Here is a 19,645-nt window from a genome sequence, read left to right on the forward strand (position 1 = left end):
AGACAGTCTTGCAAAAGTTAAAAGAAATTAATTACAGTCTTGTCTGTGGTTGGGAGTAAACAAGATTCTTATTCATGTATAAGTCTCAGTGGAAGTGTGTATCTGTCTCATGCATATTAAATGAGAGTCTTTCTTGGGTGTCATTGTCTACTTTCTGCTTCTGTGCTAAGGAATAAAAGGAAGAACACCTGCACCTGATGAGACTCCATTTTGCTAGTCTAATCTGGGATTATTCTGGGGGGAAGGCAGAGAGGTTAGGTGTTAATTTATTTTTTAATTTTTTTCTTTGTAATTCTGTGTCCTGATTTTACTTTTTCAGAAAAATAAGAGGACAAAAGTTAGGAGGGCTCTCAGATACATTGAAGTATGATGTTTTGTGTCAGTTAACATAATGAGAAACTGTAAATTTGACTGTTTAGCAGCACTGAAGCTTTTAATCTAGGGTTTCTGATGTTTAATCTGCCAAGTGCTAACCCCCAAGAAATGTTCAACCTCTTTATTTTCGCTTTTTCCTGCCTCCGAAGTTAAAAAGCTGTGAAACTCCTTTAATTTGAAGATGTTACTTAGTACTAGAGAAGCAGAATCCACAAGTAACAGTTGCTGATGAAATCCAGCACAGCTCAATGAGTAGAAATTGCTTCCTTGTGGAGTACCAAACCAGCAGGGCCAGCACAATTTCTGTGCTCACCACCGAGTGTAGTGTAGTAACTCTATGTGCCCTCCACATTTAATGATCATTGTGGTGGCTACAGTTGTGTGTGCTGGCTAAAGGGAAATTGTGCTTTTGCAGTTTGCATTGGTAAGGAGGAGAGTAGAGAACCTGTGCAGAGAGCACACGCACTGGGGAGTGTGAGACACTGATCCCAAGGGATTCTGTAGCACTTAGCAAAGGCCTGTGGCCATTGCCCCCCAGCCTGTGTGGGCAGTGAGTTCTGAGAGCTAAGAAGTACCTGTCAAGGTGGTGGTGAAAATAATAATGCTGGGATTGGCTTTGATACCAAGGCTTGTGCTCCAGGAACTGATAAGGTCAGCCAAGGGTCTGCCTGCAGTACAGGCAATGCCTGTGTCCACGATGTGAAATCATTCACTAGCACATGGAGTGTTTTATGTTCTGATGGAGGAAAAGGCTGAGTGCTGTTTTCTCAGCAATTCCCAGGAGTTTTGTCAGTATTTGTGCAAATAACAAGATTGTCAGTTTACCTCCACTTACTTTCAGTAAGAACATACCTGCCTAGAATTTATGTATATTCTGTTTCTCTTTATATTATTTTTAAGTTACTGGTAGTTTCATCTAGATCTTGCACAATAATATTGTTGGATGTTTGCTTTATATTGTAGTGGAATGTGTTGTCTCCATGTTTCCTGCTGCTCTGAATTCTCTATTAGAAAAGACCTGAGAGACCCCTAGGTCTTTCACAGAGGAAGCTCATGAAGTCAAGGCGTGCAGAGAAACAAGGTTTATTAGGCAGTGAAGAGCCATGCTTTTCCAATAATGTCTTTAACTCCTGTCTGTGCTAAAGATAAACCTCTCCCACTCATGGAAAGTTGTGGCAGTACAACTGCTGAAGGGTAGCTAAAAGCCACATAGCTTCAGTCACAGTTGACCTCAGCTGCTTTTAGACTGCAGCTATGTTGATAAAACTTTGTGAATTAAAAGGCCTGCAGGGCCAAAATCTGTTAACCCATGGAGCAGGTAGGACATGGAAGGCATTCTCTGCACCAGTCTGGACCAAGCCGGACTTAAATTGAGAGCTTTTTGTTAAAAGATACCCTCTTTCACTGCCTGCCTTTTGTCCTTGTCATTCAGAGAGGAGTGTGATTTAGATGTCCTGTGTTTTCTTCTGCTTTGCTTTCCTCTTTCCTATCTACAACTCAAATGCAAACTCTGAGCAATTGTTGTAGAATTGGAAGAGTTGCTCTTACACTTCCTTATTAGCGTGGATGAAGAGGTTTCCAGAACCGCTCCATTACTGTGGTCGTTATTCTGGAATTTGTGAATTTGGAGTGCTTATGAAGAGCCTGTTCATAATTTGGATCTGTAGAGCTCTTTAATTTTTACCACAGCATCTGTGTCTACCTCTTGGGTTTAGCAGACCTTTGTTTTTTATGGGTCAAGTAGCTCTCTTTTGGCTCTGTTCTTTACTCCATCTCTGAATAATGTTGAAATAAACTGAAGTGTTTATTTTTTCATCAGAAAATGTGATCATTGATGGTTTTGGAGGGTAGACACAAGTCTGCTGAGAAAAAATAATTGATAATGAGAAGGGTGTGTTTTCAGGACATGTAGGTACAGATGTGCTTTGACTGCTGTTCATTTAATTAAAAAAAAATATTTTGAACAGAGCAGCGTGTTTGCCACTACAGTAATTTTAAATGTAGATTTTAAATAGTAGAAGTGTTACTTTGAGAATGTGTTCCCTTTGTTTTTAAAAGCATTATAAGATTTTTTTTCTCCATCCCTTCTTCCATTAAATGTTTCAACCCAAAAAAAGCTCCAAAGACTTTCTAGGTTGTCAAAGATTGAACAGCTCTTATCTGGTAGTTGAAGGAAGTTCAAGGACAGGATGTGAGACAGGTCAAGATGATGCCAAAAACTGGAGTTTTTCTGCTGCTTCAACTCACAAGGAGATCTTCCAGAAAGTGAAAAGAACTGCATGCCGTGTTGAAGGGTTTGCTTGGTTGGATGACCAGTGAGTGAGTGCCTGTTAACTCACAGCATGGCATGCCAGGTCAGGAGTTTTAGCCCCATCTGTTCTACATGAGGAGCTTGACCAGATCCTCTAGCTGTCACACTTTCTCCTCAGTGGTGTTTTTTACTGTTGCCTCCAAAGAAGCTATATCAGTAACCCTTGGTTTTAGAGGCAAACACGTGAACACAGCATGATTTTATTGAGCAAAAGTTTGCAGTGGAAACTTGCAGCAAACCTTAGAAGAGCTTTCTGATTTAAGAATTTGCTTATCTATGGGAATTGGTGCAGACCAGACTGGGTTGTTACAGGCTAAGCAGCCACTTCTGTGTGTGTTTTGTGATGTACAGGTAGGAAAACAATAATGCTGATGAATGAAAAGTGTTACTTCTAGCTTTGTTTTTCAGATAGGGTGACTGAGAAACAAAAAGATTGTTTTCCTGGAATATCCTAGTATGAGCACTTGTTCCTTGCCTTTCCCTTGTGCCATCATCTGCTGTCTGACTGTACTCTGGTATTTCATCACTCCTCATTCTGCACATGAGCAATAGCTTGCAGCTGCTGATGTGATGAACTTTTATGGAGGTGGAAAGTTTCAGATATTCCCCATAACAAGATAAGGGCTGTCTCTTGAGGCAGGGAGTGTACAAGGAAAGAGTTTAGTTGAGGAGCAGTAAGAAAAGCCATCTGTGAGATGTGTGATGTGAATAACACCGCTGAGCTCGGTCTACTGCCAGACCTGGGCTGACAGTGGGCACTGGTGTAAGGGAGCACTGGGTTTTCCTGTTTCACCTAGAGATAAGATGTTAGATTAGTCTCTTAAGCCTATGGAAGAATGTTCTTCTCTGTGCTTTTAATGTAGAAACTGCAGAAATTTGGGTTTTGCAGGCCAATTCCTTGAATCGCAGATCAACCTAATCAGCTTGATATCATTTTGTGGACTGGATGTTTGGAGAATTGAATCCGCCCACGTGCGTTCAGTGGAGTGCGGGGGAAGGACGGCAGGAGCTGCGTTTCTTACCCGGTAGAGGGCTCTGTCTTTGCTCTCTACAGCTGGGCTTGGCTTGCTTAATCTATGGAATGTCACAACACTGGAAATTACGTTCATGGAAGTGTGTGTTTCTGTGGCATGATTAATTGGATCTGGCTGGAGAAGGTCTCTAATGTATCCTATTCTCATACCTTAATCATATTTGTAAATCTAGTGTAGTGTTGGAGTTCTATCAAATTCAAGGTCAGTTTGAAAGAAAGTATGTGACTAGAAACTGCAAAAGGGAGAGTAAGGAGGAACTGAAGGAGTGGCAGAAATGAGATTCTGCAGTGCATCACACTGGTATTCTGCCCTGGATTTTCTTAGGTATTCTAAATATCAAACTGTGTTATGGTACTCTCCAGTGCAGTAAGTGAATTTGATGTTGAAAAGTGTAAGGCTAGATGAAATAATTTTTCCACTGCTCTCTTCCACCTTTGCAATATAATTTTTACCCAGTTTTTGTGTTTCTTTCACTTCTGTTACTGTGAAGAAAAATCTTGATGTTACTAGTATGTTCACCATAATAGTCAGTTAAATAAGGTGTGAATAGTAGTGAAAAGAAAAGGATGCAAGACAAGTGGGTAATGTGAATCAGAAAGGTGATGCTGGTTGGGATGTTCTCAATCACAGTTGTAATCGCTGAAGTATTTTGTTGCTTTTTGAAATCACAGCAGTTAATTACTTGTCTGCTGTTCCTCCTCCCACAGTTTGCTCTTGGTTTGGTGAATGATTTTGTGAGGATGTCTAGCTGTTCCTATAAATGCGCTGTAATGGTAACATACTGTGTTATCTGTATGCCTCTCTTATTCTGTGTACTGATAAGAAATTTAATTTGGGAAGAACAAATTGAAGGTGACAATATGAGTTTTATAGAAGGAAAGACAACATCTTGAATATCATTTTAACTTACTTGTTTTACTGTCAGCCTCTCACAGGTCCTTTGTGTACTTCCTAACAGAATTGCACATAACACATTCAGAGACTGGTTTTGTGTACCTGTCACGAGGCACTTAATATCACATTCAGGCAGCCTGTGTGCAGCTGAGCACTTGAATGGTTTGGGCCCCGTTTCTGAGATTAGAAATTTGACTGGACTTTCATTTTTTTGCTTTGGTCTTGTGTACTGACTTCTGGAGCTACTGCCTTTTCTCCTGAGTGTTCAGCTCCTCACTTCATCCCCAGTGAGCTGCTCAGATCACATCTGTCTTCTCATCTTCTTTTGAATTCCCACTTCCTCAGGCAAGTTCTACGTTAGCTTCAAAACTTCCTCATCTGATTCAAATTACTTTTGAGCCTGTCCTATCTATTTTGTTAATTTTTTTATTATGCTTCCCCTTTCCCCTGCTTTTTTGCCTTACCCTTTCTTGAGGAGCTCTTGTGTCCATTTCTAGTACATCTATTTTTCATATTCTGTCCCTTCCAGCCACTAGGAAAAAAAAAACCAAACAAATCACATGGAGCTATTTATTCTAAATATTCACACAATGTAGCCAGTCTTGTTTGATTTTTATGCTGTTGTTTCTTGTCCTTTTGAGTTCAGTGATTTTCAGACATTCTGGATAGCTTTGTCTGCCATGTAGTGCCATGTATGTGCTAGGTGATGCTGCTACTACAACAATTTACAGCTTTTAACCAGCCAAAATGAGGACTTGGCAAGTCTTAATGTAAACAGGCATACTGAAACTTCCCTTGAAAAAGAAAGGATTCAGAGCAGTTCTGCTTTGAACAATTTCAAGTTCTGTGAAGTTGTGTGGTTTTGTTATCATTGTTAGCTTTCCAAGTGTATAAAAACCCATCGGTGTGATTTTCCTTGACTCTACAAGCACATTTTGTTTGTCTGTGCTGCCACTGAGAGCTTTTGGCAAACACCAGGCAGAAGGAAAGTGTCCATGCTCTGCTTAGTTTTTCTATTTCTATTCCAATTCCTGGCAAAATCTCCAAGAGTATTCCTGTCAGCTTCACTCTGCTTCAGCTTGATAAGGCTTGGAGCCACAGGGAAAGGAAAACTGAGAAAAACATATCAGAATTAATGCATGTTTTCCTCAAAGTAAGAATACTCTGTAGAGTGACTTAGAGGTTGCATCTGTAACTTGAACCCATTCCCTGTGGGTTGGGCACCCTGTCTGGAAAATAACTAGCTGGTCTAACCATGGATCTCTCAGCTTGATGGGGAAATAGGTGAAGGTAAGGTTGGAACCTGTGCTGTGCAGAATAGCACCCAAGAGAATAAGCTGCTGCCTGTAGAATGCTAGCTGATCACTTCCCTGTATTCCAAACTGACCTCTGGCTGGAATGCTTGTGGCTCTTAGATTAAAAAGCCTATCTGATAAGTGCATGCCCTGACTTACAATATTGATGCCTTTTTTTTTTTTTTGTTTTATCTGTGAAGGGCATTTTACTATTTTTTTGTTTTATCTGTGAAGGGCATTTTACTATTTGAAGTACAAGAAGTAATTGCCCTTCAAGTAAAGGTTATCACTTTAACTTCTCTTAGCTTTGCAAATTGAAATAGATTGCAGCAAGAAGATCTCTGTAAAATCTGTGAATATTGCTAAGCCATTTATAGTGATGAAAGCTGAACTGCAGCATTCCTTTCTTTTATTCTAGTGGCTTGTTCTTTTGAAACTGCTTCCTTGGTAGTATTGTCTGTGAAGGGTGTTACTCTTTTAGGCATGGGCACCTGTAAGTCAGACCAGGAGCTCATGGAGAATCCTGTAACTTGTATTGCAATCTCTCTGCTACTGGATGCAATTCAAGGGTATAGTATGTTGGCTTAGTTGGTATTTTGGTGTAGTCTTCTTGACTGAAAGAAAAAACACCTATCTGTGGTTCCCACTGTGCTTCCTTTGGGTAATCCCTCTGTCCAGTTGCATTTTCTTGGCTTAGTGTCTGGCTTAATTTATCCACAGTAGGACCAAAGGAAGAACTCTGTCAGCTCAGAGCTGCTGAGGTTGTGCATATGAGCTGCAGCATTAGCTTCCAGAGAGGAGGAAAGGATTCCTCTCTTCCAGGTTATAGTGAATACATATTAAATTATCTGATGCTTCTGAATTAACAATAATTTGATGTGTGTCTCATGCAGTCCAATTTTTGAATGTTTAATTTATCTTTTTAAGAGAAATGTCTTTGCTTAAAAATTGTGTTAAAGTAATTATCATTTAGTTGAGCTAAAAATGATCTGCACACTGAGATGAATGAGCAACGTGGTGTTCCTCTAGATAATATAAAGTTGCTCTTAGGGTGCTGCTCTTTTTTTTTTAAACATTAAAGGTTAAATTGTTCCCCTTCTGTAATCACAAATCCAGCTCATCAGGAAGGGGAAACTGTAGCCTGACGTCTAGGTTAATGTCATTGTGAAAGGCTGAAGGAAATTTGTTTGATATCTTAAATATTCTCGAGTTTACTGCCTAAATTATGGTCAAGAAATAAATACATATCGGGACAGTTCCACATACACATTGCAATCTGTGATCAAGTTGGTATTTCACAGCTGAGTTACAGCACTGCTTTGCCCTTAGAGCACCTTGCATGCCTCATTCTCCACTGATAACCTGCTATGGCCTCCTGGCAGAGCTTATTAACTTGTATCCTTTACGGTGCTCTAGAGAAATGTATTTTAAACTGCTGACTGGGCCCCTGGACTGTCTTTGTATAGCTGTACTTGGTTCCTAGCCAGAAAAAAGCTGGTGTCATTTTGGCTTTCAGTTTAAGATCAGAGTGATACAGCTGGGTGTGTTTTCTCTCAAAGTGCTGTCAGAGTACAAGCTGGAGGCTCAAGTGTGCCCATCCTGTACTGATATGTGTTTTCCAGAGCACATTGCAGGTCAGGCATGGAGCTTGAAGAAAGAAAATCTGTCGAACCATGTCCAGGTAAGTGATTCTGCCACTTGAGGAACGAGCTTTTTTTTTTTTTTTGCTTGAACAGTGTAAGATTTGGGAATGCAGAAAGAGTGGAAGTGCAGACAGAGATCATGGGATCTCATGTGCAAGGCAAGATGCACTTTAGAAGATAAGTAAACAGTCCAGTGTTCAGTGTTCCACCTCAACTGTGCTCTCCAGAGTGAGGCAACAATAACAAGAGGCATGAAACCTACTTGGTGAAGATTTGCACTTCAAAAGGATTGGCAAGGCTTTTAATTCTCTCTACCAGGGATGGCCAGGAAGGGCATTTCATCAGAACACAGCATCCTGTCTTCATTGATTAAAGGAAATCTGGGTGTCAGAAGGGAACAGGCAGCTGCTTTGATGGAAAAGGAGAAAGCTCAATAATACAAATCTGTTCTGAAAATGCCAGTCTAAAATTGCATCATGGAAGCATTTTTTCTCTTCACAGTCAAAAATTTTCATTTTCTTGGGCTGTTTAATAGTTTTACTCTTACTTTCTTGTTTCTTCTTGGGGACCTAATATGAATTAACACACCTGGCTAATAATCAGGTTCTTTGGTTGTGCTTACAGGTGGAGCTAAGCATGCTGTCTTTTCTGGATTCCTTTTGCTGTTAGTCTGAAAGAGTATGATCCAGTTTGCTGACTTCAGACTGGGGAAAAGAGTTTAACTGCTCTGCTTCTGAAAACAATCCTGTTGACAAGTAGATAAATGCCTTTAGATTTACTGCATGACTGGAGTATATAAACTCCTAGTATCCATGATTATGGGAATACTTGAATACTGTAGTTTTAAGTTGCAAAGAGATTAGCAACTTCTGAATGTAATTCAGTGGAGCTGAAAGAAGAGATACCTTTTTAATTTCCATAATAATTGCACTAAGCTGCTGAAACGGATTAAAAGGGGGTTTGTTTATCTACCCTGAAGCCTAAAAAGTGGTGAGGACAAGGATGTAACTTGACCATAAAAGACACAAGATTAGGTGATTTGTGAATCTTCACTCAAGCTGAAATGGAGAGATGGCAGTCTCAGTGGTTCTTCCTGCTCTGTGAAAAAGATCACATGAATATATGATTGTTGTTGGGAACAGGACACATAAATTTTAAAAACAAAAAAAACCCAACAAGCCCAACCTCTCTGAGCACTCTCTTTATATGAGAAGACAATAAGAGCTGTAATTAAATTGGCTGATCTGTGTGTCTGTGTAAAAATATGGGTGTAAAAATCTTAAAAATGTCAGAGAAACAGATGAAGAAAGAGGCAGTAATTTTTGCCTGCTGCATGTGATGCTTTATCAGCTAAAACTTTGGGCTGGTTCTGTGCTTGACTTGATCCTTCTTTGTATTTTAAAGAATTTAACTCAAGGAAATCTGTGTGTTCTCACGACACAGTTGAGCTGCTTAGTATACCCAAATATGTTTATGTGATAACTAAACATCGTGTGTCTAGGCTGGAATGTTTTTGTTGAGGATTAAGTTCCTCAGTCCTGCCTGTGGTCCTCACTCTCGCCCAAGGGTCTTGCCATTGGTAAATGTTTTGGTGATTCATCTTAATCTGCCTGGAGCTGGAAGTTAATGACCCACAAAAGCAGTAACTTATAAAGCTGACAGGAACTTGCTGTTTTTAGGCAACAAAGGCTGCTGTGCTTCTCAGCAGTTTGGTTTTTTGCTTCCAAAACATGATCCTGGTCATCATCCGAATCTGTAGTACTCATTCAGGAATTGGAGTGTTAAGGATCTGCCGCCTTGTGTGTTCTCAGGACTGCAGTGGTTACAGTCTAGTGAAGGAAAAACAGCTACTGTTGTGGGACCAGAGAAGATGTGGCTGAGGCTGAGTTTGACCTGCGCCCATTAGCATGCAGCTTTTAGCTCCTCCTAAATGCTTCTTGGGTGATTGTGTTGTTTAGATACCACAGCTTAAACTGGACATGAGCTCCAGAGATCCCCCTTCTATCACATCCTTATGTGGCTTTATCACTTATTACTTAGGTTCTCTGTCTTCCAAATGGGAAATGTATAACACTTCTTCCACACACTTGCTTGATTTGCCTGGTTAGATTGACAGTTCTTGAAGCAGAACTTTTTCTACCAAATATTTTTTGCAGGATACCAGTTCTGTGCAGTTCAGAGCTTCTCTATCCCATGTGAGTAGGACCAATGCCTCATGAATACCAATGAGTCTTTGCTGGTCTTCAGCACTGTTCTGAAATTTTTGTTTATATTTAACTAGATGACAAAATTATAAACAAATGTTTACAAATTTATGAGGTTCTTCTGTCTATTGCTTCTCTCTTGGATTGAAAGAGACTTTGTTACCTTGTTAAAGGAATCATTTATACCCTGCTTCTCCTTCTTTAGAGTACAGGTAATGAGTTTTATCTCAGATTCAAGATCATTGGAGCACTGCTGCTCTTGCACCTGTGAAAGAAAGGAATAAGAGCGTGCTTCTCTTAACCCCTTTTTATTTGAATTTTAGTTTATTAGCTCACTTCTATCATCTCTAGTACATTTCTAATAGCAATATGACAATTTGCCTTGGAGTTGTGCCAGTTCTGCTTGCTCTGATGGAAGCATTTGTGGCACCAAGCATGAGTGCGTGCTTAAGGAGAGGGAAAGCAAATACAAGTAAACAGCACAGCAGGCCTGCTCTTTGAAACTCCCCGTGAGGGCTCAAAGATTTGCAATTAATGTCCGTATGGTTGTTTATAATCAGTTTTGGAAGAGCATTAAGACCCTGTAAGCTACTGAATGCTGAAAGACAGGAAATCGGGTTTGGAAATCTGAGAATTAATTTATGGAGTTGTTGTTTGTTTTCTTCTCAGATCGCTGCCTGCATTAGAATTTGTGCAATAAAACATTTTTAATATGTATTTACTGATTTTTTTATTAAGGCTATATAAAGTCACTTTCTTTAATGTAATGGCACTGTTTTCTTACAGGTATGCTGTGCAATTTCATGTTGTCAAAACATTGATTTCTCAACTTGTGATGACTCTTCATTTAAGATCTGCTGTCGGCTGTGATGCAAAATCATTTAATATAGTTTGTGATACACCTTTTAGGCTACAGCAGTTAAAACTTGGAATTGATCTCTTAGTCAGAAGTTGTGTTGTTTGAGAATATCCTGTGTGATATAGTTGCAGGCATAGACACTCACTTGGATTGTCTGCATCAAACTTTGTAGGTGCAGAGTCTGAATGGTGATAGACGATATTGTTTTGATACCTATTCTGCCAATCCAGAACTGCCTTTTTAAGGCTCACAGCCATCATCGGTAAGCAGTATAGAAAGTAGAGTGCAGGTATGGAAATAATAATGGAAAAATAAATGGATGCTTTGGACTTCACTTAACAGCATCTTGTTGACTAATGGCAGTTTATGTAATTCATAAAGACAGTTTTTCATTCCAGTTGTGTCTTCTACTGAGGATTTGCCACCTTTTACAATTTTGTCTTGAAATCTTTAGGAGAAAGTATGAAATTGAAGTGAACCAGGATAGACTCTTGAAATGCCCTCTAAGACTAGCAGTAGGCAATGATTTTTTTTTTTTTTTCTAAAAGTGGTGTTCTCCACCAGGTGTGCAATCATTTTGTGATTAATTTATCTGGATGATGTTTCTTTAGTTTGCTGATAAGCATCTAGAACAGTTGAAGATTGTCTCTTCTCCCAACCAAAACAGATGGCTTCCTGTTTTTCTCATTATCCTTTATCTTATTATCTTTCTCTAAAGCTTAAAATTTGGCTCACTTTTTTTTTCCTTTTACAATTCATACTCCTAATCAGTTCCCTCCTTATGGGTAAATTTTCTTCCATGCTTTAGCTTCCACCAATATCCAGTTTTCCTGAATGTGTTATGGAGTATAGCCCGTAACAAAATGGGCTGAGTCTCAGCTGTCCTCCAGCGTTCCCCAGTCCTGAATTCCAGTCACTGGATCTCAGCCATCATAGTTGTTATTTTTCTCTGCATTAACTCAAGGTAAACCCTATTCCTCACTGAGCTGCAAGAGATTAGATAATGTCTTTGGAAGTAGGAAGAAGGAGAAAAAGCCATCTGCAGGAGTCTCCAAAGTGGGATGTGTGCAAAACAATCCATCAAGGTGGGAAGAATACTAAGAAAATATTTTTTGTAGCATCAATAAAAATATTCTAAACCAGTTTATTGTCTTTATCTTGTTTTTAATTATATTTTTGTGTATGCTTTATAATATATAGCACATTATTACAGTACTACTTGTATAATTCATAAGTAAATATTCTTATAGTTTGCTCAAAAGTTTGTTTTACTGATGGGTTGTGCAATCAAAAAAGTGATCTGGAGCTTCAGATTTCCTCTTTTCTCTTCCAAAGACAACTTCCAGTCCCTTGCCCATGTGAGGATCTTATTATGGAAGTTTTTTTAATCCTTTTTTGTTTTAACCAGAGCATTATGATTTTGTTATTTGATGGTTAAATCAGACTCTTCATTTGTTTATAAATTTGAAAAGCAGTGTTTTGTGCTCTTGAGAAGACTTGCATGGATTTTAATAAAGCACCTTGATCTCTTGCTGACTGCTTTTGTCAAAAATCTGAATGTTTCTTCTTCCACTGGAATCTTTGTCTGGCTTTCCTTGACCCTGAAATAAACTCCTTATACTCACTGAATATGCTGTTGTGAAATTGAGATTTCTCAGGCATCTTTAACCTGTCTGACATGTTTCTGTACATCCATTTGGATGTGCATCAGATAAAAAGGATTGCTTGTGACTCTTACGTGATGAACAAGCTGAAAGGTAGTCCTTGGAGCACACAGGAGAGAATGCCACTAACTTTGTAGTGCTGTTCTACATCTTCTGCCCAAGGAGAATTGACACTATTCCAGTTTGGGATTGCAGTGATAACAAGTGTTTGCTTTTGTGCCCGCTTCCCATTAAAAGCTCTTCTCTTCTTAATGCTGCAGGTTGCAGCTGAGCAAGGTTATGTGGTTTGAGGTTTTGCTTTTGTTTTTGTCCTCTGTTAACTTACTTTGTCATAGCTCTAAGTAAAAACATCCTTGTGTGTTCAAATGGAGCCAGAACAAATTGCTGCATTCCTCAGGTTGTTGTGAGGAATTTCCAAAAATTATTTTGGAAACATTTTGGAAAGTTGGAGCTTTTTGATAAAAGAAAAGCCAGCAAAAGTGATAGGATCTTGGATTGTGTAAATAAGGAAATATGTTTATCTGTGTGGGTAGATCATACTTGATGGAAACCTTCTCCACAAAAAAGTGTGTTTAATAAAGGAATAGAGAAGTACTCAGAATACTGTTTCTTACATTTTTCAAAACTGTATACATGCAAAAATTTATTCAGGATGCAAGGCAGAGTAAAAAGCCTACTGACATTGGACTCTAGTAGTTACTACAGTGATGAACATGAAATATCTAAACAGAATTTTCTGGCTTGGGTTCAAGAGGAGTGATAAACTGATTAAAAACAATCAGGAAATTAGCATTGTTAAGGTAGATTTTCAAATTTATTTCTTCTGTACATAAGCATTTGACACAATCTGCGTATGCCCTTTCTCCTCAGAAGAAATGCAAGATATTGTTTTTCTGCAAATGAGTTTTCTGCCTTGTATGCTGTATCAGATAGTATATGCTTGCACTAAGCTGCTTTTTCCTGTTAATGTTAAAATATGCTGACATTCTTAGCAGCTAAATTAATTAATTAAAAAGAACTAATAATTGTGTCAGTAATGTTCTTCTCTGATGGCAGTAACTGACAGTGTTACAGGGAGATCTTGTGAAAGTATATATAAATGTAAATAAATTGCATGGATAGGTGTATGATGTGTTCCTAATTGGAAATAACTTGGTGACAAACCTGGAAAGAGACTCTGAGTTCAGACTTCTAAATTGTCATCCTCAGAGAAAACTTGAAAGGCTAGGATATCATTATTTTCTTTCTGATGCCACTGTCTGAAACTGTAGAACCTTTCATCTGTGTGCGCTTCAAAATATGATATTTAGAGTGGCACTATTCATTAGTTAATTCTACTCAAGTAAAAGGAAAATGCAGCTCAGGAAACTGATGCAGATAACTCTTGTATTCTTTTGAAGACTTTGGAAGGAAGCCAAAATTAGTGTCAAAAATGCTTTTGTTTAAAAAAAAAATTACTTTCAGAACATTAGAAAATGTTCCAGTAATACAATTCAGTAAATGGGAGAGGGAAAGAGATAGTCTTCCTAAGCATGGGTACTGACACTGGACAAGGTTTTAATCTTCCTAATTTTAGGCATTTACAGAGCAGACATGGACACTTGAGGCAGAAGAAGACTGCAAACAGAGCATCCATCTTTCTGTTTGCTGCCAGTGAAGGGAGCCCTGGAGCCCCTATGTTCTTGTCTTGTTTTAAGTGTCCTAAGTTCAGTGGAATTTCCTTCTGCCTGTCTTGTGCACCATAGGAATGCCAGTTTTATTCTGTGACTCTGGAACACCTATTAAACTGGCACGAGCTAAAGCTAAGCTCACATGTGGTCTGGTGTGTATTCAACTTCTGCGTAGAACAACCCAATTCAGAAGGGATACTGAGCTATGCTACAAAAATAACAGGGTTTAGTTTTCTTCAAGAAACCTATTCATCAATAAAACTTGTTTGTGAAATCAAACTCTATCCCTTGGGATAGTTTTTGTGCTAGTCATTATTATTTGGCTGTACTTTATATTTTGATTTGCTAAAAGCACGAACAGATGACAAATATCATAGCTCAGATTCTGTACAGTGTTTCAAGTATGAAGGTAAAATTCCTTGTGTGTACATTGTTGTCTTGACCCCTGAAACTTTTAAAGTGTGAAGGTTCATGTCACTTGTTTGGGTTTTTTAGTGGTCATTGTTTAAATGAATTCAAGTTGGATTAAGCTCCCTTCCAGCTTTGAAATCGGCAGGTTCACTCTATCCAGTCTCCCAAAGGGAGAGTGTGTGCCTCACAGCATACTTTGCCAGGGAGTGTGCTAGGAGCAAGAGAAAAGAAATCTGAGGATTGAGAATTTGTCATAGGAATCAACCTGCAATTTTTTACTCTTCTTTCAGCCAACATGTGTTGTAGACTGGGAGAACAGGTCAAGAGCATCAAGAGATGTTCAGTGCCAAGTCAGACCTAAAATAATCTGTTAAAGTAAAACACACAGCTGGGACTTTCACTTGAACAGGTTAGCAGATGGTCTGTCAGTCCATGTGTAAGGCATTGGTGCAAGTGTTTGCTACAGTCCCAACAAGAAAGGCATTCAGGCTCTGTGGGGTATTGATTAAAATATCAGTTATTGGAACTATAAAGAAGGCAAGAGAGAATGGGTAATCATACAGGCCTCCAGAAGGGTGTGCTTTCTGGTGCCTTTCAGTTACTGTAACCCTGGCTCACTGGCTTCCACCATAAACATAGTGGAAAGACATAGTCTAAAACTGGCAATCTGTTGATTAAAATGTACAGGAGAAAGCCTGAAACAAGAGACACAGCATTTGTGAACCAGAATGTTGATGCAGAATAAGATTTTCCAAGGAAAGATGTTGTTAACAATTCTATTTATTAAACAGCTCTCACTGGTGGGAGGGAAGTTCTGTTTCAATTTTTCATACTTGGTTGTTAATTTTATGATTGTGGCTTTAAAAACATGTGTGTTTCTGCTTTGAAAAGTAGATACAAAATTGGGAATGAGTATACAGTAAAATTATCTGCATTTCAGAATATGCTGACATTTATTTTCAGATACAGTGCAGGGCTAGAAGAGATAGCCATGTCATCATCCTTCTCTGAAGCAGGGTAAATTTAACCTTCATGGGTGGCATATTCCAGGCTTCTTATCCTCAGTTTTTCATAATACCCTAACCTAAAGGGGTTTTTTTACCCCAAATTAAAGCTGTGAGTAATCTTTTTATGTATGTGTGAAATGAAAGAACAGTTTGTCACTGTTTTCATTACTGTAATACCCAAAATTTGCTGTTCTCTACCACCACCTTCTTAAAACTAGTCAAGTCTGTCTTTCCAATTTTTCCCTAATGAAACATGTATTAAGCTGTGTCATTTTGTTCATTTGAAATTTTTACAGTTGGTCCCTAACTACAAGTATGGAGCTGTACCTGGTTTATCAGGAGCAGATATTCATAGGGAAGAATAAAGCAGGGTAACATACTGTGGAGAGTAACAGTCATAGTCATGCATGACATAGGTATTAATACAGCAGCCAGATTTTCGCTTACTTTCCTTGTAGCACAAGTTTGGTTCCTGGCTTTGTGCTCTGTTATAAACCTGAGGTTCTTTGCAGTGTGCTTCCAAAACAATTACCCCCTTCTGGACACCACCCCCCTTTTTTTTCTTTTTTCTCCTCTTTTTTTTTTCTTTTTTTTTTTTTTTCCCTAACCCAAATGCTATATTTTCTACTAATCTCTACTGAATTTCTTTATCATAAGCCCTACTCTTTAAATTGTGAGCTAAATTCACAAAATTTAGTTACCTGACACTTACTAGAAAATACTGTGATCAGGGCCTCGCTTTGTTCCCGCCTGATATCAAATTACTGATGCCTACTCACTGAGAATATTGAGAATATTTTTCACCTGTGCATCCTTCTTATTGTGATTTCAGCTGTAGCCTTTCTCCCTGGTGAGGATGTTTTTCAGGACAGTCCAGCATCAGTTTGTATTACACCTAATACCTGTTCTTCAGCATTTGTAAATATGAGATCTCCAGGAATACAAAGCCAGGATATTCAGAGTGGTGCCAGGTTGGAGGACAAGAGGGTCTAAACTAATACCTGACATTTTCACTTTGAGGAAGACTTCCCAGAGATGTTGTGCAGTCTCCACCTTTGGGAGGTTTCAAAGCATCAGTAGATAAAGTTGTGAGCAGTCAGGTCTGACTGCCCTCATTTGTGCAAGAGGCTGGACTGGAGACATGCTACAGTCCATCTGTGTTTCCATTCTTCCTCAGATCTGATCTTTTTACTCTTTATGTTTGTCCTTCTGAGATTTTGATAGTTCTTCATATCCCAGAGCCTGCTTTCAAAAATTCCCTGTTTTCTTTGGGGGAATCATCGTCAGATCTTGCTGATGGTGTATCACAGATGTGTAACTTGTTGTACCAGCTGTACAAAGCTTTAGGTTCCACCTGATTTCCTTCTTTTCTCTACTACATCTTATCAGTTCCTGCATACAATGTTGTCTACAGGCAGTTTGCTGGTGACAGCAGCACTTGTGAGCAGTGACACAGCCACAGGGACCCTGTAATTGCTACCTTCTGGACTGTGCTTCTGTACCTGAAGCTGGCAAGCAGGGCCATGCAGTTACAAAATGAATCTCCTCACTGCCCTGTGCCTTCATCAAGCCTGTCTTTCTCCTACCCCCCCAGCTTCCTTCCCCATGAGATGTAACATCTTGGTGCTCCTTCTCAAAGGAAATTATTGAATCTAGTTTATGCTGCACCAGGGATGCCATACACTAACTGGCACAGCAGCACAGTTTACTTGGGCCAGTGTCTGTCCGTGAACACTGCATAGTTTTAACTTACAGAGGTGAACTGAAGTGATCAAAAAAGCTCTTATGTTGGAGTTTTGGGTGGACCTCAGAAAAAGTAGGCATGCATATTCCCATCAGTAACTGGTCCACAGCCATCACTTGCCCCTCGTTCTCCTGCCACCTTGGCCTGTTCGTTTAACCGTATCTAGTTTGCCCATGGAACTGAAAAACCAGCAGGTGTTCCCTGTCTGCTGGAGGAGAACAGGCAGTTGCCAGCCCCTCTGGTGCAGAAGCCTTTTTTGCTTCCTGGGATGCTGCATTTATCCATCTGTTTCCCATCCACGCGGGTGCCCAGTGGTTGTGACTGGACTTGGCCCCTGACAGCGCCTCCTAGCACAGCACTTCCAGGGGAAGGCTGCCCTTCCTGCCATGCTCTCCACACTGGAGGGAGCAGGGGCTGGTTAAAAATAAATTTGGGAGCAGATGGTAAGGCAGATTATTGTTCATCCTAGGGTGATGGTGATGATGTGCCAGCTAACTGCTGGTTGTCTATCAGAATTAATCAGAAACTGTTGTGGCACATGATCAGTGAAGCCACTGCTCCCCCTGAAAAAGAGAAGAAAGAGCAGAGAAACAGCTCTGTTAAGTAAATTGTTGGAAAAACACTTGTTTTGAAGATACAGAAAGTTTCTGATGGAGAAAAGACTCTAATGAGCAAAACAGCAATGTTTTTAGGATTTGAGTCTTGTTTTTAATGTACTAACATTTTTATATATCTGCAGGTATGCTTTGCTTCTGAAAAGCAGCTGGGAAAATTTTCTTCTTGCATTTATAGATAATCTGAAATAAAAAGATTTAAGAGGTTTATAGGACCCTTACAAGCACTAGCTCTATTGCTAGTATGAAATGTTATCCATGAGTGCACCTGTTTTGGATTTGTGATCAGTGTCAGAGGAAAGGACTTGACACTTGCTGTGCTCAAAAAACTTCCCAAATGTTAAATCTCTACACTCGCAAAACAGACAAGGCAAGAGCTGACTCAACCCACTGAGCTGAAAGGCAGTATCAATTCTGATTCTTTAGCAATCTGAAGGGTAGTTTATCCCTGTTACCTTCTTTCTGACTAAAGAGGTTAATGAAATAGTTTAAGAATTAGCAATGATGGATCACATTAAGAAATAAAACAGTGCATTCTTGATTATTGTTAATAACAAATAATGGTACTTTTAAATCACTTAGTCCACTTAGATAACCTGTCAGTCTATTTTGTTAAGCTACTAATATGTGTTAAACCAAATTTTGTTTTTGTGTATTCAGCTTCTGTTGTCCAGGCTATGTCATGGCATCTCCTTTGAGTCCACCCAAGCTGATGTCCAAGATATGTTTTGCTGGGGTGTAATTTGGGGAAAATTTATGCGTTGTTTTGGAAGGTGATATGCTAAGTATTGTTTATCTGTCAGGTCTGTACAGTCTATCTGAAATAGCACATTCTTCACAAATATACTGTAAAAAAAAAAAATTGGATGAAATTTGCTATTTCTTCACATTTTTAATCTCTTTTTCTTTTATGCTTTCTATTAAGAAGGTAGTGCTGTTTTAGGTTATACCATAATCTGAGGGCTCTGTCTGTGTGTAACAGGGAGTGTTAAGGCAAGACTGAATTCAACACTTCAGCTTTTATTTTTCTGGTGGTCTAATTTGATATGTTAAAAATAAGATAGAATGGCTAAAGAGAGGTGGTGCCTCTGTATTAAAAATTTGCAGGTGTCAGACTTTCTGTTGCTTTGTCTGGCATTACTGTGAGCTTCATCAGCCTCTATCTTTAACAGTTCCATCAGTGAGATGGCAGATCACTGGTGGGTTATCTGCAACAGCAGCAATCTGTAGATCAGGAACCCTGTTAAAATATTCCTGATACTAACAAGACACTTTCTTTTGCTTGGTGTAGAAAATGATGAGAATTCAAATAAATAATTTTTTTACAGGAGTATTTCTTGTTGTGCATAAGTCAGACTGTACGGGAAAACTAGTCTCACTGGCTTTGTTTCTGACCAATTCTCCTGTCTCTTACTAGTTGGCATCTATAGCACCTGAAATGTCCTTTGTTATTTATTTTTGTTACTAAGTGAAGTAATCTCAGGAACCTGTTTATTTCATTGCCCTTGCCCTTCCAAACTGCTGCTTTTGGTATGCATGTTGCTGGAGTGAGAGGATGGTTTAAAGGAAGTTGTGTGCACGTGGGGTGGCTTGCTCTTTAAATCTTTTTAAGTGCTTGGATGCTGGTAAGGTGAGGTTTGTACAAACCCTGCAGTGCGGAGGCGCCTGGCTCCATGGGTGAGCATTACTCAGTTTTACCATGAAACCCGTGATGAGAGACTGCAGTACAGAAGGCAAAAATCGCCCTTAGCTGTAGAGATATTTCTCCTCGAAGAAGAACAGTAATTGAAAAAAAGCATCTTCTTTCCAAGCAGGTAGTAGAAGTGAGAGTGCTGGGAATTTGGTCTTTGAAGTGTTGTTAGCAGAAATTCTGTTTATTAACACAAGCCTGTGGCACCTGTGACTGTTTCACCAGATCAC

General features: G+C 39.2%; 1 protein-coding gene across 2 annotated transcripts in view; it reads left to right on the forward strand.

The window, feature by feature from the left end:
* Nucleotides 1-19,645, forward strand: part of GTF2E1 (general transcription factor IIE subunit 1) — a 48,620-nt gene that overhangs the window by 8,754 nt on the left and 20,221 nt on the right. The window lies entirely within an intron of this gene.

The sequence above is a fragment of the Serinus canaria genome, chromosome 1 (genome assembly GCF_022539315.1).
Source record: "Serinus canaria isolate serCan28SL12 chromosome 1, serCan2020, whole genome shotgun sequence".
Taxonomy (NCBI): Eukaryota; Metazoa; Chordata; class Aves; order Passeriformes; family Fringillidae; genus Serinus; species Serinus canaria.